This window comes from Hemitrygon akajei, chromosome 8, assembly GCF_048418815.1.
Source record: "Hemitrygon akajei chromosome 8, sHemAka1.3, whole genome shotgun sequence".
NCBI lineage: Eukaryota > Metazoa > Chordata > Chondrichthyes > Myliobatiformes > Dasyatidae > Hemitrygon > Hemitrygon akajei.
This window is the reverse complement of record NC_133131.1, coordinates 15443844-15465394: the sequence shown is the minus strand read 5'-3', so window position 1 is coordinate 15465394 and position 21551 is coordinate 15443844. Positions and strand designations below refer to the sequence as shown.

Genomic DNA, 21551 nt, shown 5'->3' with positions numbered 1-21551 from the left:
ATAAAAAAGCACCAGATTAGAATGAGCAGGAGAGTGGGTAAATTAAGAAAGAAGGCCACATTCATTCTACGCCAGGTTTCTTTGACGGTGGAGACTTCAGCAACTTCAGGTGGGTGCTGCCTGGATTAGAGGGCATGTCTTAAGAGGATCTGCTGAAATCCTATTAACCTATCTAGGGCTTTTCTCTTTGGAGCAAAGGAGGATAAAGGTGTACAAGATGATGAGGCACAGATCAAATGGATAGTCAGAGACTTTTTCCCAGGGTTGAAATGGTTAACATGAGGGGGCATAATTTTAAAGTGATTGGAGGGAAGTACAGGGGTATACCAGGGGTTAAGTTCTTTACAAAGTACACCCTGGCAGGGGTGGTGTTAGAGGCAGATACATTAGGGACATTTAAGAAACTCTTAGATAGGCACATGGGTGATAGAAAAATAGAGGGTTAAGTTGAAAGGAAAGGTTAGATTGATCTTAAACTAGATTAAAAGGTCAGCACACCATCGTGGACTAAAGAGCCTGTGCTGTGCTGTAATGTTCTACGTTCTATGTAACTCCCTCAAAGGAACAGGATCATTATTTAAAAAGGAACAACACATACAGCTATGGGGAAAGGACTGGAGAGTGGTACTAACAGGTCTTTCTGAGAGTTGGTACAGCTAGATTAGGCTGAGGCTTTCTCCACATTTGGTACTGGTTTATTATTGTCACATATACCGAGATACAGTGAAAAGTTATCTCACATACCATTTATACAGATCAAAACATTGCACAGTGCATTGAGCTAGAATAAGGTAAAATAATAACAATGCAGAATAGAGCATAAAAACTACCAAGAAAGTGCATTGCAGGTAAATGATAAAGTGCAAGATTATAACGAGATAGATTGTGAGGCCAAGATTCCAGCTTATCGTACAAGCAGTCTGTTCATGAGTCTGATAACTGTGGGATAGAAGCTGTCCTTAAGCCTAGTCATGTGTGCTTTCAGGCTTTTGTATCTTCTGCCTGAAGGGTGAGGGGAGAAGAGAGAATGTCTGAGGCGAGTGGGGTCTTTGATTATGCTGGCTGCTTTACTGAGGCTGACAGAAGCATAGACCGAGTCCATGGGGGGAGGCTGGTTCCTGTGATGTGCCGAGCTGTGTCCACAGCTGCCACACAAAGCCACTATGGACGCAGACAGAATGCTTCAATAAAAATTGTCAGAGTTGATGGGGACTTGCTGAATTTCTTTAGCCTCCTGAGGAAGCAGAGGCCAAGATGGGCTCACTTGACCATGACATCAATGTGATTGGACCAGGACAGGCGATTGGTAGTGAGCAGTGGATATCCCATGAAACAGTGTGACCGGAGTTAAGTTATTTGTGATTAAATGAGAGAGGGCACAGAAAAGATCCACAAGGATCTTGCCTGGACTGGAGTGATTGAGTTATCAAGAGAATTTGGGCAGGTTAGGGCTGTTACCCCAGGAGCAAAGGAGGATGAGAGGTAATATGATAGAGTATAAAATTACCTGAGGCATACTTTGGTCAGAGAGCCAGAGTTTGTTTCCCACTGTGGAGGTGTGTAAAACTAACAGATTTAAGGGGAGAGGGAGAAAGTTTGAAGATGATCTTAGGGATAAATGTTTGCACACAAAGTAGACGGTATCTGGAGTGAGCTGCCCAGGAGGCTGGAGGCAGGGACTGTAACAACATTTAAAAGGCATCTGGACAGCTTGTGAAATGAATTCAGGCAAGTGAGATTAGTATAGATAGACATAATGGTCAGCATGGATGTGGTAGACAGAAAGGGCTGTTTCTGCACAGTACAACTCTAAGACTCTAAATCTGCCAAATGTAGTCAGCCACAGCTTTGCTCATGTGGTAAGTTTTCTTGTTATTTGCCCTCCCTCTGATTTCCAAGGTACAATATGGCATTGAACGTTAATGAGCCGTCTGCCGTATCTTGAGGAGCAAGATCACATGAGAAGCGCTGCTAAGTGTGAAAGACATTGCTTCTCCTCGCCTTGTTCTCCCTTCCCTCCTCCACTCGGATCACCCCACTCACATCTGTTAGATTTCTGCAAAAGCCAGGAAGATAGTTTGTCTTCCCACCTTTGGCCTAAGAGGACACACCATGACTGAGCACATGAAGGAGCTCGGTTGTAAACAAAGGAACTACAGTCATTAAATCATGTAATATAAATGATTCGATGATCATAATCCCTTGTTTACAATTGAGCTCCTTCAAGTGCTCAGTCATGGTGTGTCCATTTACGTGAGGATTGTTGAAGTACAGGCATTTTCATCATGGGCAAAACACGCCCCACCGTCAAGCTCATCTTCAAAAGGCAGTATCTCAAGTTGGTGCCATCCATCATTAAGAACCCTTACCATCTGGGACATGCCCCCTTCTTGTTACTACCATCAGGGAGGAGGTATAGGAGCCTGATGACCCACACTTAAAGATTCAGAAACAGCCCCTTTCCCTTCGCTATCAGAATTCTGAGTAGTCCACGAACACCACTTCATTATTCTTTTGAAACTTATAATAATTTTATGACTTTGCACCGTACTACAGTCACAAAACAACTAATTTCACATTATATAAGTCTGAGACAATAAACTTGACTCTGATCTGAAGCTTCCCTGATCCAATGGCCAATACTTACAGTCTGGTACAGTACTGAAACACAAGAGGCCACTGAGAGTGGACTCAGCCTGGTCCATCATGGGCACAGCCCTCCCCGCCACTGACAGCACCTGCTTCCTCAACAAGGTCGCATCTATCATCAGAAATCCCCACTATGGGCTCATGCCCTCTTCTCACTGCTACTGTCAGGCAGGAGGTACAGAAGCTCGAAGTCCTGCACCATCAGGTTCAAACAACAGCTGCTTTCCTACAACTATCTGATGTTGAAACCGCAATCCCACCTCAGTCACAGAACAGCACAGACCACCTCCTGCACTCCTTTGAACTTGTCTCTGACTGGCAACTTTTTTTGTAGCAATATCTTGTTTTGTACTTTTATTTTCTCTTCACTATATAATTTCTGTTCCATGCTGTGTATTTTTTGCACTAGTACCTTGCTTTGTAAAAAACTTTAAATGTTAATATTAATTTCTTACTTGCTCTTCATTGTTGCAGCATCATACATGTCTATGATGCTGCTGCAGGAAAGTTTTCCTTTATACCTGTCCCTCACTATACTTCTGCCCATTATGGTTAGTGTGATGCTTTTGCAGTCTGAGGCGTCAGAGTTCAATCTGTTGTCCTCTGTAAGGAGTCTGTACATCCTCCGAGGGAATGTGTGTGTTTTTCCCGGGTGGCGGGGGTGCCTGATAATGGGTGCTGCTTCCTGCGGCAGCACTCTGTGTAGATGTGCTCAGTGGTGGAGAGGGCTTTACCTGTGATGGACTGGGCTGTATCGACTACTTTTAGTTTTTCTACTACTCGTGTCCATGCCTGGACCACCAGACTCAAGAACAGTCACTATCTCCAAGCAGCAAGGCTGATTAACAGTCTCACCTACTAACCCACCCCTCCACACCCCTAACCACCACTAGAAGAAGAAAGCCCTCGACTCCGAGTGGAGTCATCGGGACGCCGTTGTGACGGTGTTTTCTTAGCAGGCTTTCTTGTTTTGTTTTACGAGGCCAAGTTGTTAGCTCGACGCTCAACCCAGCACGGATGCAAAGCATGCAAGGGAGCCGGCTGGATTTGAACTTGGGAGCCTTTGCTCCGAAGTCCAGTGCTGATGCCACTACGCCACCAGCTGTTACCAACACCACTACTTTACCATTTTCTGTTAGTCACCTTATGTAGGGTCCAACGTCACTTCATGAACATACTATGTATATATGTAATCTTACATATTTGTATTTATTGTGTTTTTTATTAATATTATTTGTGTTCCTCATCTTGTTCTGCTTTTCTTTGAGCTCCATCAGTTCTGAATTAACAATTATATCATTCTCCTTTACACTTGTGTACTGGAAATGACGTTAAACAATCTTGAATCTTGATCTTGAAACAAAAGCAGTGCCCTAATCAAACATGCAGAATTTTAAAGGATAAATCTTGCGATCAAACATCTTTATTTCTATAAGACCATGATGTTTAGGAGTAAGATTAGTCCTCTTGGCTTACCTGCTCCACCATCCTTTTTGTCCCATTTTCTCCCCCTAACTTAAATTTGCCTCCCCCCACCCACTCCCAATCAAGAACCTATCAATCTCCACCTCAAATACACCCAGTGATTCGGCCTGCACACCCTTCCACAGCAACAGTTTCCACACATTCACCACCTGCTGACTGAAGACAACTTCTTACTGCTATGGATCAGTATTTGGAGGGTGAACAGTGATGGTAAGTATAATTATCAATTAGCTAAACTGACAAGCAGTCTTTAGGAAATAAAACCTATACACAGTTTAACTTCCAACTGATACTTTGTGGTTTTCTATCCCCATTGAAACTACAAAGGGGAAGACAACAGATGAACGTTCCTGCTATTGGTGGTTGTCCATCGAGTCCAATGAATCAGGAAACCTGCGCGGGGAAGTTTTTAAAGTGGAAAAACCATTGCACTGGAGCAGTTCCACTCTCCACACCACAGAAATCTGGTGCAGTAGTACGAACAAGTGTTAGAAACTTGGGTCATCCTTGGATGACCATTGCATCTTCTGTGCCTCATCATGTCCTTCGCTCTCTATGGGCCATTGGATCTCGCTACAGACCTCATATGCCCAGTCCGCTAGAGCTGGCTTCACATGCTAGCACAACCATGTCCCTACCTTACTGAGGTATGAGGCCACCAGCCACCCTCACCTGGTCCTGGTGTACTGCAATGTGCCCATTGTCGCATGCAAACAGCTACTTGGAGCCACAGGTGAGAGCTGAGTGTCTGGTGGGGATCAAAGGTAAGTGAGCTGCCCCAGAATGGACATGACAAGCCCCTTCACTAGAGGTACTACCCTCCCTGGACACACCCCATACCCTCTTGCTCTCAGCACATTGCTGAAGATGTATCTGTGTCACTTGATGCACAGTTATGGATGGGTCCGACTTTCCATTTAACAGTCTTGTTAGTTGTATATTCATGGAGCTATCCTTCAACTCTATAACAAAAGGGGCATATTTCAGGTGTCTGGCTTTTGGAACAGACACTATTATTGAATATTCCAAGGGCTTCTGCAATGTAATTATTAACAATTAAGATTTTAACAACTGAAACTGTAGTTAATCATTTATAGTTACCTTTGTGTTGAAAAAGTATAAAACATCATGTCAGGAGAGTGAGATTCTCTTGGATTCTCCTACACCCCTCTTATGAAGGTTTACTGTGTGAATAAAGGCTTTTATATTTCCTCACAGACTCACCACCTTCTGGCTGAAGACTACCTTTACTTCCCTTCCAGTGAACCTCGTGACCTCAAAGGAAAAGGGAAATATATGAGCATTTCAAACCCTGGCTCTGGCCACACTTGCACTCTGGAACCCAGACTTAAACTCTGGACTAATGAGTGAGCCAAATGGCAAACCACCTGGGCTTCCAAGTAATCGGATGCCAGATTATTGGATATTTACAGTACTTTTAAATTACGACGACACCACGAAATGGGGAGGAGATGTAAATTGGGAGGAGGGCACACAGCCACTTGGACGAGTTGAGTGAGTGGTCAGATGCAGTATGGTGTGCATAAATGTGAAATTATGCACTTGAGGAATCAAGGAATTATTGAGATCAGGCAACAAAATGGTGTTAGATGGATAATCATGACATCATTGAGTGGCCAAGCAGGCTTGAGGAGCCAAATGAGCTACTTGCTGGGGGAGGATTACTGCTGAAATCTGATGTAGTTATAACAGAAGGAAAACTGACTCTTTTGGTTTGTGAAGCTAGTTTGCAGGAAACAGTTAACATTTCCAAAAAAAAAGCTGTGAAAATATAAAATCTGCTATCACAAAGGTAGGTAGCGAATTGTCATTAATGTGATATTAATTAGGACTCATTATGATGGCAAAATTCAGCAGATAAATAATTGCTGTAAGGAACACCTTCAGGACATCTGAGCCATTGTTTGAAGTGCCGTTACTTGTCTGCATAAATTACATGTTAACTTTGCAATATTCTGAGAGGAACAGAACCCGCAATGATTTCTACAGAGAGTAAAATGTTCAGAATGGGGAGGGTGAAGGAAAGGGAAAACTTATGGAAAAAGAAACAAAGACAAAACATAGGTAGAGAATGGGAAACACAAATGGGGCATAATCGAACATGAAATCAGAAAAATAAGGCAGGTTTACATTTCTAGTCGCTGCACCTAAGCTACAGTCGGTCTTCTCTGAGGATCTCCACCTTATCATGGTGGAGAGACCTGTGAGTTCCTGAGATTCTGTGAGTGATGCTCTCTGGAGTTTAGCTATCTGGGGCTTAGCTCCCAGTAGGTCACCCATGGTGGTAAGATCAAGGGAGAGGTTCCCGACAAAGAGTGATCCAACCAAGAGCTCAGTGGTGGAGCTGGCAGAGGAGGATGGTGACAAACCACAATGGCAGTGGAGATGGAAGAACGCTGCAGCAGTGAAGGGTCCCCAGTCGCCTTGCATTCCATGCCACTGGACCATGGCCCTAATCTGTCAAGGACCGTGTTGGTGGCTGCCGGTGCATCAGCCTCCCCATGTTAAACAAAGTCATGCACATGTATTCCCCATTAAGGAATCCACGCTAACATTCCAGATTTTCTGTGATCGGCAAATGGCAAAGGGTTCAGGATTGTGAGGTTTGGAAGCCCCGTGTTGGAATAAGTGGATCTCGGATTGGCATGTACAGCCACTTGAAGACCCTCTAATAGGCAACCCCTTAGGAGAACATCATACTCAACTGTAGCGATCCTACTACTACTACTAGAACAGATAGTGATACGTTTTGGAGGCACAGGAGATTGCAGATGCTGGAATCTGGAGCAAATAACAAGTTTCAAGAGGAATTTAGTGGGTAGGGTATCTGTAGAGGGAAATGGCCAGTCCACATTTATGGTCAAGATCCTTCATCCAGATGGTGCATTGAGAAAGGAGGTAGAGAGAGAAAGAGAGGAAACTAGAGAGAGTGGTACAGAGAACAATAGAAGAATTAAACACTAAAAGGAAAGAAGTAATTCTGATGGTTACATAGAATTGATAATTACATCAAAGAGATATTGCTTATGACTCATTGTAAAGGATATTTACTTTTCTGATTACATCTCTTATTGGTGGGTGAATGATCTGCAGCTCTCTCTCAACTTCTACCATGAGCACTTTCAATCAATTTCCTGTGAAGATTTATGGCTCAAAGGATAATAGTATTTATTTTCAATTAGACTGGTTTCACCGTGATTAGAACAATCCTGGCAGTAATCTTCTTTTCAGTGATCTCAAGCCCGATTGTCCTATATCTGCGGCCAAAATACAGAATCATAAAAATTTGAATTAATCAGTTTAATGAGTTAATATGATCCCACAAATCTACAAAGGCTTGTACAAAGATTCGGGACCTTTCATCAGTGCTAATTTGAATCTACTTACTTAAAGAGGTTTTTCATATCGAATAAGCTGGGAGTTAATAGAACAGATTGGCCACGTATAACATTCAAATATACCTTTCCTGCCTGATAAGGACTACTTAAGCAAAATGAAAGTCTTTGGTTGTCATGGATATATGTGTGCAAGAACATCAGGTGCTGCAGTAATCACCTCCAAACACATACTTTTATTTACAGGAAACCATATGCAGAGAGACACATACAGTATAACCAGTGGCTGATACATGAATGCATGTTCAAGCAATCAAGGAAGAACTTCCCCAAAGAATATGTGAAGTAAGACCATAAGACATATGAACAGAATTAGGCCATTCAGCCCTTTGAGTCTGTTCCGCCATTCCATTATGGCTGACTTATTATTCCTTTCAACCCCCATTCTCCTGCCTTCTCACCTTTGATGCCCTTACTAATTAAGAACCTATCAATCCCTGCTTTAAATATACCCAATTACTTAGCCTCCACATCCATCTATGGCCATGAATTTAACAGGTTCATCTCCTTCTGGCTACAGAAATTCCTCCTAATTTCTGTTCTAAAGAGTCATCCTTCTGTTCTGAGGCTGTGCTCTCAGGGCCTAGACTTCCCCACTACAGGAAACATCCTCTCCATGAACACTGTATCTGGGGTGGAATTCTAGGGAAAGAGTGGCAACTGAGAACAATATTGGTTCACTGGCCCCGAGTAGGTAAAATATGAATTTAAAAGGATCCCTTTTAATTAGCCTCACACAGCGAGGTGAGATTAAACCTAACTTGCACATTTCCAGGCAGTTAAGACACTAGAGCTTCTGAAGGTACTGGAAATTCATGAGCAACACGCACAAAATGCTGGAGGAGCTCAGCAGGTCAGGCAGCATCTATGGAGGGGAATAAACATTTTGGTCGAGGTGTTTCAGTCCTGAAGAAGGATCTCAGCCCAAAGTGTTGACTGGTAATTTCCCTCCACAGCTACTGTCTGACATGCTGAGTCCCTCCGGCATTTCGTGTGTGCTGCCTGGACAGTTACTGTAAGTACAGGTACAAATGAGAGCCGAAATTGAACAGACGTTGTCAGAAATACTCAGCAGGATAGGCAGTGTCCGTGGAGAGAGCCCTTCAGATTCTTGAAATTACTCCGAATCTGAAACATGCTGTTTCAATTGATCTGAAGCATTGACTCCATTTCTCCCTCCAATGATGCTACCTGACCTACTGAGCAGTTTCTTCTTTTTTCTGTTTTTAATTCCAGCCAGTGTGGTATTTAGCTTTTAGACCTTAGAGCTATCTGCACTGATCAGCAAACAGCAGTCATAATGCAGTGTCGTTTTATAGGAGGGATCAGTGAATTCACTTTAAGTGGTACCATTTCATAAATGTATAATTCAATGTTTTACAAGTGGCTTGAATTAAGCAATTAGTAAGAAAGCCAAATGTTTGTACCTTTCTGTGATTGTGTTTAGAGTAACATAAACAAAATGCTGGAGGCACTCAGCAGGTCAGGTAGTATCTACGGAAAGGAATAAACAGTCAATGCCTAGGGCTGAGACTCTTCATCAGGATTGTGCTTCTAATTGTGTTTATTATACCCAAGGGTAGCTGCCAATACCGCTGAGAAGAGAAAGCCCCACTGCCCAGTCTCAATGAAGAGAGTTAGGACGAGCTAAATCTCCGAGTCTAACTTTCTCATTGGCACCTTGTTGTGGTTCAATGGGACTTCTCCAGCTGCCCTGGAAACGGGCTGCTCCGGGAACGGGCTGGGGATCTACTTGATTCCTCTGCAGCCTCTGCCAAGCGCTTTGAACTTATTCCCGGTTTGCTGGTGATATCTTACCCACAGCCATAGTGCTAATTAGACAAAGCCAATAAGAAATTATGCTGCAGACTCTTAACACATTTCAGCTGCTTTCTAGGTAATTTCGCAGCTCATCTGAGACAGGCCAGATGAGGACGTGCAGAGATTCCTCACAGAGAAAGGTGGGATTGAACTCCAAACTCCAACACTCCGAGCTGTAGTAGCTTCATGGTAACCACCACGCTACCGTGGCACCTTACCGAGGCTTAGGTCAGGTGGTGACCCAAAAGAGCTCCTTAAAGTGGTGATAGGCTGATAAAGTAGAAATACCATAGATACAAGATTTGGTCACACATCCAGAAAATAATGCAGGTAATACACACAAAATGCTGGAGGAACTCAGCAGGTCAGGGAGCATCTACGGTGTCCTGACGAAGGGGCTCAGCCTGAAACGTCGAACCTTCATTCCTTTCCATAGGTGCTGCCTGATTTCTTGAGTTCCTCTGGTATTTTGGATTTCCAGCATCTGCATGATCTCTTGAGTACAATGTTTCCTATCTACTTTTTAATGTCCTTCAGAGAACAGCTTCTTCCCTTCTGCTACCAAATTTCTGAATGGTCCAACAGTTCCACCTCACTATTTTGCTCTTTCTATTGATTCTTTAAATATATATTTTTATAGTAATTTAGTTAATTTTTATGTATTGCACTATACTGCTGACGCAAAAAATTTCACGACTTATGTCAGTAATAACAAGCCTGATTTTCATTCTTCCATCCTCACCTGCTCTGCCTTATATGCGGGTCCAGGCCAACAGCTCTAAACACTTTTCCAAACTGGCCCAGCAAGGAAATCAGTTCAATCAGGAGAGCACATTGGATGCCAGGTCTTGCCAGCAAGTCCATGTGCCTGTACAATTAGGCAGAAGAATCATATGGAGTGGTTGAATGGAACAGAATGACTGCCTTGAAGGAGGAACTAAATGGACAGGAAAGAATAGACCATTGCAGCGATAGTGTAGGTGAGAGCTGACAGAAACACACAGCAACTCTCATCAAGGGATCCACAGTGGAAAGGGCAAGCAGCTTCAAATTCCTGGGTGACCCATCTCTGATGATCTCTCCTCGGCCCAACATACTGACACAGTTATGAAGATGCCACTCCAGAGTCTAGACTTCATTAGGAGCTTGAGGGGATTTGGTATGTCACCAAAGACTCGAGCAAATTTCTACAGAGGTACCACGGAGAGGATTCTGACTGGTTGCTGTATGATGGCACCAATGCAGAGGATTGTAAAAAACTGCAGAGAGTTGTAAACTCATGGGTACAAGCCTCCTCACCACTGAGAACATTTTCAAAGGCCAGTGCCTGAAGAAGATGGCATCCATCATTAAGGACACCCACCATACAGATCATTCTGCCTTCTCACTGCTACTATCATGGGGAAGTATAGGAGCCCGAAGCCACATGCTCAGTCCTCTCAAGCACCTCTTACTTCATTTATGGAACAGACTATGGTTCCCATATTGATCTCATCCACTTTAGGACCCATGGTGGAAGCTGGCCATGAATCCCTTAGAATACAGACTGCCTTACAAGTAGGTTTAACAACAAAAGAGGATTAAGAATCTATGCACAGAATAAAAATGATACATTACATCATGAGATAAGAACATAACAATATGTTTTCATATCACACTTCTTTAATAACACATACCATAGTATCTCAGGGGAGTATCATCAGATAAGGACAATAAAAGCGAACCAATGAATTTTGGGTTCTAAGACTAGAGGGCCTATGTTGAGGGAGTGGGGCAAGAAACTTACAGGATCTGAAGAGGAATTTTGAGATCTTGCCTGAGTAGGGGATGGAGTGAGATACTCTCTCAGCAATTACTAGAGTAATTGAGTAGGGAAACAGGCCCTTCAGCCTAACTGGTTCATGCTGACCACAGCATCCTCTCCGATAGTCCCAGTAGTCCCCATTCAGCCCTTAACCCTTCAATGTCTGCTCTGAAAGTCTTAAAAACTGCAGCATCCCTACCGATTTTTAAAAATCTCTGGCCCTTCCTCATTGAAAGTAGAGAAGGCTCATTCAGAGCAGTATTGAGAACCTTATTCACAGGCATCGGGAGCCCAACGTAAATGTGAGAAGGAATGCGCCAATTCACAAGTCACCCACCCTTACGGCATCTCCTGCCCCATCTGCCCCAGTCCCACATAGGCTTCATCTGTCATTTCAGCATGTCGAAAACCAGAGCCAGAGCTGAAGCAAATTGTTCTCAGATTCAAGATTCACGTGCACCTACAGTGCAACTGTTTGTATCAGCTGCCTATAAAGAATACAATGCTGGAATGTGTACTGGCAGAATAGAAAAGAGGAACATCCTCACTTAGTTACTCTGAATTCCAGTACTAGTTTACATAAACTAATAGCCAGATAATCTGTGTAATCGACAGCAGACAAAACTGCTTTTACTTAGTGCTGAGCACACACTTTGAGCACCACGCTAACAGATCTCGCAAAAATGCCAAGCCTGCATTTCAGAGTACAGAAGTATTAAGTCCCAAATCTCTAAGAGTGTGAGTTAACAGGAAGGATAAGCAAAAATGCATACAATATAAAAAGCTGCTTAAAATAATAAATGCAATTTAATATCAATTTTTCACTTCATGGTATGGCTAAGAAACATTTCTTTCCTGAAGCATAAATGGGAACAAGTGACAACAGAATAGATACCAGCAAAATAAGTCACTCAATTAAGAACAAATTATTCCAAGACAGTCGACAGATTGAAAAGAATGGGCTGATTCAAAGTACAATTAGTTGCTGAGAGTTAACCTTGGGTTGGCATCTCTAATGATAAGTCTGTTCAGCAGGTGCCAGATGACACAGCAGTCTGCATAATGTTGAGGGAAACTGGTTTGATTCACTGCCAATCTAGGCTCACCAATAAACAAACAGGAACTAGGGTTTTTTGATGATAGCAGTGGAGTTATAGGATTTTACACCTCCCCAACATCACAACACTTGTGTTCCTGCCCTACTGACTATCATGACCATGCCAAGATACCATATCCATTTAATAGATCGAGAATAAAATATTACTTGGTGAACAGATTTCTGTAAGTGATCACTTTCTACTTTTACAAGTAGTTTAGCCTTCTCCTCAGTTTGATGAAGGGACAATCTTTCAGAAAATGCAGAATTTCTGTATCTTGTCATAGGTACAAGAAATGATGGATTAAGCATCCCATTGGGGAAGACTGGCTCCCCCATAACTGTTGTTGCTTTCTGTTTGATTGAGCAGAACCCACATTCAGAATGACAGCTGAAACATTTAAAAATTCAAAGTTCAAAGTAAATTTATTATCAAAACATTCATATGTTACCATACACTACCTTGTGATTTATTCTCTTGCAGAAATTTACAGAAAACTAATAATAAACCAACACTGAAAAACAAGAAATGTGTAAGACATGACAAACTGTGCAAATATTTAAAATATACTGAAAATATGTATTGTAAAGAGTCTCTGAAAGTGAGTGCATAGATCATAGAATCAATTCAGAGTGGTGATGAATGAAGTCCTCCAAGTCGGTTCAGGAGCCTGATGTTGTAGGGTAATAACTGTTCCTCAATGTTCAAAATTCAAAGTAAATTTATTATCAAAGTACATATATGTCACTTTATTCAACCCTGAGATTCATTTTCTGTGGGCATACTTAATAAATCTATAATGGAATAACAACCACAATAGAATCAATGAAAGACCACATCAACTTGGGTGATCAACCAGTGTGCTGAAGACAACTAGCTGTGCAAATACAAAAATAAAGAAATAATAATAATAAATAAATAAGCAATAAATATTGAGAATATGAGATGAAGAGTCCTTGAAAGTGAGTTCACAGGTTGTGGGAACATTTCAATGATGGGGCAAGTGAAGTTGAGTGAAGCTCTTTGGTTAAAGAGTCTGATGGTTGAGGGGTAAATGCTGATCCTAAACCTGGTCGGGTAGAACCTAAGACACCTCATGGGGTCAACTATAAAGAATTTAATTTTCACTTCAATTAATTCCCAGTCCTTGTCCAAGTGCTCTCTGGACCCACATCCTGGTTTGACTTGCTAGAAAGTAAGCAGCAAGTTGATTGGACTGGCTGTCAGCGTAGAGGGGGCTCATGAGTGCTCTTGCTGCAGGTCACTAACGTGGATGGATATTAGAGTCAGAGCATCACCGAACACTATGTCACAGTAACAAGCCCTTCAACGTATCTATTCCGTGCCAAACCGTTACTCTGCCTTCTCCCACTGACCCACACCTGGACTATACCCCTCCCATCCATGTACATAATCAAATTTCTCTTAAGTGTTGAAATCGAACCCACATCTACCACATCTGCTGGCAGCTCCTTCCACACTCTCACCACCCTCTGAGTGAATTAGTCCCCCCTCAAGTGCCTATCTAAGAGTTTCTTAAATAGCCCTAATGTATCTGCCTCTACCACCATCCACTGGCAGGGTGTTCCAAGAGCTCACTGTGTTTCAAGAACACTGCCCTAATTCCATGAAAATATGCAGAGAATCCTGGCACCTGCCAACGTGAGTATCAAGCAAACCCTGGCTTTTAGATCCTCTCTAGAAATCTGGCAGCTGTTGGCCTAACCAAACAGCTGTTTACGTAAAGCTGCAGTCCAACAATGATTCACAATCCTTTTCATCCTTGTAGTTGTTTTTGCAGTTCATTTTAAAAATTCCATCACAGTACCACATTTTCCTTCGAATTAATACCATCTGCTGTGCAAGATAATGAAAAGAAGAACAATTAATTCAAAGTAGAATTGATGTACTTGGTATCATCTACACTGGTCATCCACTTTATTCACAGGGTGTGGGCCGTATGCTGCTATTAAGCAGGTAGCAAAGGAAGGTTAATATTTATCAAAATCAAACAAAATATTACACCTGTCATGGCGAGTGGCTATTTATTCAGTTTGATACTAAATCCCTGCAGTGACTTGTGTTAGGAAATTACAATTAATTGGTTGTTTAACAGGGGGTTGCACACCTAATGTAAGAGAACACAATTACTTCTTGGTTGCTATGGTGAATGTGGGGCCTCGATAAGAATTCATGGGTTTTCAAGATTTATGCTTTTACAAGTTGGCCTGGGAGAGTTGGAAACAGAAAGAGCAAATGGTTATGCTGCAAAGCTAAAAGACTGTTCTACCCCGAAGAATGTTTAGAGGGCAGGACTTCCTATCTCAAGTAGCAAAGGAAGCCAAAATAGATTAGTTTTATGGGAAGTCAGATAATGACCAGCAGGAGACAGGTTTAAAAAGATATACAGATGGGACGTGACATAGGAATAGACTTGTGCAAAGGATAAATGGGCTGAATGGCTCACATATTGTATGTTGATGTCACTGTCAAGGCCAACCCTTATTATTTATCCCTAATTGCCCTTGAAGAACTTGCTACACTTCGGAGGGCAATTAAGCTGTGGAGCCAGCAGAGTATCATTAAGGCAGCATCCATCATTAAGGACCCCCATCACCCAGGGCATGTCCTCTTCTCATTTCTATCATTGGAGAGGAGGTAGAAACATAGAAACATAGAAAATAGGTGCAGGAGTAGGCCATTTGGCCCTTCGAGCCTGCACCGCCATTCAGTATGATCATGGCTGATCATCCAACTCAGAACCCTGTACCTGCTTTCTCTCCATACCCCCTGATCCCTTTAGCCACAAGGGCCATATCTAACTTCCTCTTAAATATAGCCAATGAACCGGCCTCAACTGTTTCCTGTGGCAGAGAATTCCACAGATTCACCACTCTCTGTGTGAAGAAGTTTTTCCTCATCTCGGTCCTAAAAGGCTTCCCCTTTATCCTTAAACTGTGACCCCTTGTTCTGGACTTCCCCAACATCGGAAACAATCTTCCTGCATCTAGCCTGTCCAATCCCTTTAGAATTTTATATGTTTCAATAAGATCCCCCCTCAATCTTCTAAATTCCAGTGAGTATAAGCCTAGTCGATCCAGTCTTTCTTCATATGAAAGTCCTGCCATCCCAGGAATCAATCTGGTGAACCTTCTCTGTACTCCCTCTATGGCAAGAATGTCTTTCGTCAGATTAGGGGACCAAAACTGTACCATTAGGTACACAAACTTAAAGATACACACTCAACACTTTAGGAACAGCTTCTTCCCCTCCACCACCAGATTTCTTAATGGACAATGAACTCACCCATGAACACTTTTTTGCACTCTATTTTTTTCTCTCTTTTTGCACTACTTATTTCATTTTTTAATGTATCTCTGTTTATCATTTATAGCAGGTTCTTCCAGGTTTCTTGCTTTGTGGCTGCCCGTAAGCAGCCAAATTTCAAGGCTGTATAAGTTATATGTTCTTTGATATTAAATGCACTTTGAATCTTTGAATATTTTATGTATTGCACTGTACACTGGCCACAAAAGAACAAATTGCACAACATATGTCAGTGACAATAAACCTAATTCTGATTAATTTTGCAGGGGAAATAATGAAGAAGTTAACTTTATTTGTCACATATACAACAAAACATATTATGTGAAATGTGTTATTTTGTGTCAACGACCAACACACACAGGGTGTCCTGGGAAAGTGAATATAAAACCATATCAATCTTCCACGTTTCCTTAATTGTTGGGAATGTTTGGTTGATTAGCTACATTAAAAAAGACCCTCTCCCAGGTGAGGGTTGCTGGGAAGAGAGTCAGCAAGATGTTAAAGATGAAAAGATCTGAAGATTAAATATTAACTTTATTTGTCACATGTACTCTACACTGAAATATAGAAACATATGTTGCTCATGTCAATGACCAACACAGACCAAGGATGTGTTGGGGGCAGCCCACAAGTGCTTCCAGCACCAGCCTAGCCTGACAAGAGCTCATTAGCCCTAATCGTGTGTCTTTGGAATGTGTGGGGAAACCGAGAGGAAACCCACGTGGTTGCAGGGAGAATGTATTCATTCCTCACTGACAGCAGTGGAAATTGAACCCCGATCACTGATTGCCGGCTGAAGCCGCAAAGCAATGTGCTAACTGCTACGCTACATGCTATTCAACCTTATTGAGAGATTCTGCTTTGGTTTCAGTGAGGGCCTTTTTCCCAGCAAGTAGACTGCCCGCTGTTATGCATTAATTGTCTGAATAGATTTTATTATTTGCTTGCTGAGTAAATATACTGTTTTCTGTGGAAATATACTTTGTTCTATGTAAACAGACTCTGTACATTGCGTAAATGGAACTGGGAGAGGGCAGGGAAATGCTAGATACTATCATGAACTACTGAAGAGGGCTGCGATGCTGCAGTCGAAAAGCACAGTAACTCCAACCAAGGTAACTGCTAATCCGTTAGTCTAACATTAATAACACATTAAACGATGCAATCTGTCCCAAGGTGCAGCCTGTGATAGGAAAAGCTTAATAAGAATTAGTCAGCATTGATTGAAGAGGGTACACCAAACATCTCAGTAGCTTTGAAGATTTAGAGGAGTGGATAGATATTACAATTTTTGCAAAAGCTTTTAACAAATGGTTCTCTGGAAAATCCATTCATTAAGACTAATCAGAAAAGAAAGTTGAAATAGGCACTTCTATGTTATTGCTGTTGCTGGGCTATTGTTGCATTGACACTCAGTGCCATGGTCAAATACTGTGTAAACTAGACTCATGCTACACTTTGGACGTAACTGCATACTTTAATGTCTGCTCGTCGGTTCCATGTCACACTTCAATATATTCTATAGCATTTTCCAAGTGAGGCAAGTTCAGATTTTCACATTGCAAAATGGCTGGAGAGCACCAACATTGCAGTTTAGTGATTTTTTTAAATAGAGGAACAGCGCAGAACAGGCCTTTCCGGCCCGACAAGTCGCATCGTCCAACAACCCACCTTTAAACTCTAGTCTAATCACAGGGTCAATTCACAATGACTAATTAACCTACTAACCTTTAGACTGTGGGAGAAAATGTGAGCACCCAGGGGAAATACACACAGTTCACGGTAACGTATAAGCTCCTGACAGACGGTGCTGGAATTGAACTCCCAATTCCGGAACAGCCCGAGCTATAATAGCATTACGCTAACCGCTAGGCTATTGTACTGAGCGTTTACCCTGCGTTCCTTTGGGTGGAGATTGCAAACCCACCCATACTGCATGAGCTGGATCTCAGAAGTGAAAGGACAGTGCATTCACCCACTGTACCACCCTGCTGATATAAATAGGATTCTCACTTCCACAGAGGTTTTCATATGAATGTTATAGATATTAATAGACTTTGCTTTCAGTTTAGTCCAGTACTAATCAAGCTCAGACTCATTTCAAATGCAAGAAACCTTTCAGGAAGAGAACAACTTGACTCCAGACTGAAACATGCTGTATAGAATGAGACCATTTGGCCCATCAGACATAAGCTAAACTTCAATCAAAATAATTGGTGTCCAAATTGCTCTTTTTCTCCATGCATCTGCAACTTTTACCCCCCTGAAATTTACTCCTTCGGGGGCAAGCTTCAAGTCACAATGATCTGTTTAATGAATAACAGTTATGTATTAAAGAAAAGCTGCAGATGGTTGATGGGGGCAGTGGGTTGGTCCCAAAAACTCTCTGAGTGAATTCGTTTCTCAAGATCTCCCCGTAAAATATCTCTGACACCCTTTGGACCTTACCAGTTGATGGGTTGAGATGGGGAACATGCCTTCCACTCAGGCCTGGAATGTGGCTGCCACGCAGGTTGGGACGCACAGGCCATGGAGATGAGAAAGGACAAATGATCTAAAGGGAAGGAGATGCATTGGCAAATCTGGTACTTGGCACCGAGACTCTGGAGTGCAACGTCACCATGAGATCAGTGGCTTCCACACAGAAGAGAGAGGTAAATGGCATTCCTATCAAGCTGCCAGGTTTTGGACAATAGAGATAATAGGCTTCTGTAGGTCAGGATTGACCATGGATGCTGCATTCTAGTTGTCTAGATGTGCAAGCCAGGGCAGTACAGTATGGAAAGCAAGCTGTTGCCCTTGTAGCAGCTCCCTCTCTCCACCCATCTGACGAACCCAGAGGAAAGGCAGAGACCGATACAGTTTGACACCAGCAGCATCACAGAAGTTGCCAATTAGTGTTGAACTCAACGTCAGACTGCCTTAGGGGTTCCTACTTTGGATATTTTGTTTGGGGTTTACTCCCCTATGAGTGGGATAGCCGCTAGGCAGTGGAGGTTTGAGATCAGAGTTTTCCTTCTCCCCGATGAACAGCCAACCACGGCTGATGAGCCACATTTGCCTGAAATGATGGATTTTAAGGAGCCAGTAACCCACCTTTGCCCCTTCCCCTGTCAGTAGAAATGGTTCCGTTGGGCTTAGTAGCTAAGCCACACGTGAAGGCCAGGAGCTGGACTTAGTTGTCAGAGTCTATTGGAGGTGAACGCCATTGGGAACATTTAATAGGTAGCAGGAGCTTATCCCCATTACTACCCCGGCTATAACAATAGGGGGTGCTGGCAGAAGAACAGACTGCCTCATGTATTGAAATCAGTGGTGGGTTGGTGAGGACAGTCTGCAATCCTGTACGTAAAAGTAATAACATCCTAATAAATCTACTCCTTCTGCCAAGTCCACTGGAGGAGGACTGGGGAAATCTGCCGTTGCCTCCATTGATACCTAACAAAAACATGGCTTGTTTAAGATGCTCAGTGCCTCATGTTCCATCACCGAAGGTCCAAGTCCCCTAAATTTTAGATAAATAGGAAATCAGGGTGGCAGATCCAGAACTCTGAATGATCATGGGATTTGACAGGGAAAGTGGCTGGGGTATCCAGGTTCAGAGGTCACAGATTCAAGCTAAGGGGTTCCCTATTCATAATAGAGGTGAAAAGAAATTTCTTCACCCAATGTGTGGCATATATTTGGAATCCTCTAGTCGGAGGAGGGGGCCATGGGGGCTCAGTCACTGAGTAAATTCAAGACAGCGACATGTAGATATTTGAATCTTAATGGAATTTTGGAGTTTGTACAGGAATCAGCACTGAGGTAAAATTTCTGTCCTGATCTCATTAAGTTTAACGAGCTATTCCCTGTAGCCCTGAAACACCCAATGTACTATCACTGGAGATGGACCTTTGATTCAGATTTTTTTTTTACGTGGGATTCAACAGAACTTCCAGCAAAGTAATTTTCTGCCCAATTGGTCTGGGGCTGTGTTTATGTTCCTCTCAAGCGTCCTCACACTGTACACTGTCCAACTCAATCATATTAGCAGTTGCTATGAAGTCCAGGAGATTGAGGGCCATTATTTGCTCATAGTAATAATGACATTTCTCATGACTTGGCAATGGAGAAGAGTGGCTGTGTATGCTACAGGAATCTCCAAAACACGTCCACAACTGCAGGACCGATGAGGATTCTTACTGCGCAAATGAAACACACAAAAACTCTCCATTGTTGGTCAGTGGTCATCAAGGGCACTCTGCAGGACATAAAGGGAAACAGATGCACTGGCATTCTGGCACTTGGCACAGAGACTCTGTGTGTCTCTTTCCACAGATGCTGCTTGACCTGCAGCTATTGTATTTTATTTATTATTATTTATTATCTTTTTTCTCTGCTAGATTATGCATCGCATTGAACTGCTGCTGCTAAGTTAACAAATTTCACAGCACATGCTGGTGATAATAAACCTGATTCTGATTGTTTCTAGCATTCATTATTTATTAATGACTCTATACATGATCCACAAATATGCAGAGGTTGTGATGCACACTGCCTTCCAGAGTAAACATCAAAATGTAAAACTATCATTGCTGTCCAGGGCCATATTAGCCGCACAAGTGACAAGATTTAACATCGCTTACTCCCACAAATGTACCTTTAAACACATCTGGGCTATGTAGTCATACCCAGTTCCACATTCTAACCTAAAACCCTGAGCAAAAGAAATGGGTGTCAGCCATTTGGCTCCTCCACTTTCTTCTACCATGGCTGATCTTCTACGTCAACCTACTTGACCTCATCTCCTATCCCTAGAATATCGTAGCGGCACTCTGGGAATTCTTAATGAATCCAATGGAAATGTACATTTTGGTCTTTCCACAAGTAGAAGTATTTCACCCTCCATCTACCGCAAAGCTTTTCTTTTTTTTTGCTCAAAACACACAATGTAATCCACTATCAATTTAATGCAGTGCTACCAAGTCTCACAGCCAAACTCAATCAGCAGGAGGAGCTTTACAGCATGGACAGAGATGGAAACCAGGTAATTCAGTCTATAGTAAATGTAAACCCAGTGCAAATTCCCTTTTACAAGGACTGCAGTGATGAAACTAACACTAAATTAAAATTACTTCTTAATTATAAAAGTACAGCTGTTATTTAATGAATGTCTGTCTTATAGGCAGCTTAGAAACACAATGAACTGTGACAGGCATCTTCACTTCTCTCTGGGTCTTCTGAACATGTCTGCAATGTTTCCACAACTCTGCTGCTGCCCAGTGGGTGATGAGAAGCTGCAGTATGTTTACTACTGGGCAAGGCATCACGATGCCACACACCACCAATGAGCTCTTCCTGAATTCAGGCATAAATCCTGCAGCACTTTGAGCCTTAGTATCAAAGACTTGATCATTACCGAGTGGTTCGGGGCACAGCTCAATGCCTAAAAGCCAGAACAGTTCACAAGTCAAAAATGTAGCTGCGAACCGAGATCCCACATGGCAGAAGATGCCCAAAGCCCTGCAACAGTTGATAAATCCTTCCTGCCCGACTCCTAGCCACTCATTTGTGTGTGCTAGGGTGCATTCTGGAGTCAGGTTATATAACAAATATTCAATTCAACTGCAGCCTTTCTTCAGATTTGAATGAGGATTGTAGATTGAATTCAAAATGCAGCCCTGAATAGTAATCTTCCTGGAGCTGTGCACTGGATCAGACAATGCTGATTAACATTCATTTTGGGTGTCTGGAGTGTGGGTACGAAGAAGGAGATGTGTTCAAAGAAAGCAACACAAATACTTTGTAACTATAGAATTGTCCCGCTGTTACCTTCGAACTTTAGCATATAAAAATATCATGTAATATCGACACTCTTCCTCCAAGAGTGTCTCAACTCTGTTGAATAAAACACTTCTGTATCCACTAGCTTCATGTCTCTGGTGACTTTGTTCACGTTATAACAGTATG

The 21551-nt window shown here is 42.4% G+C and overlaps 1 protein-coding gene across 6 annotated transcripts in view; it reads right to left on the bottom strand.

Annotated features, from left to right (window-relative positions):
- The window catches only part of LOC140731666 (rap1 GTPase-activating protein 2-like), a 492373-nt gene that overhangs the window by 244471 nt on the left and 226351 nt on the right, over window positions 1–21551 (bottom strand). The window lies entirely within an intron of this gene.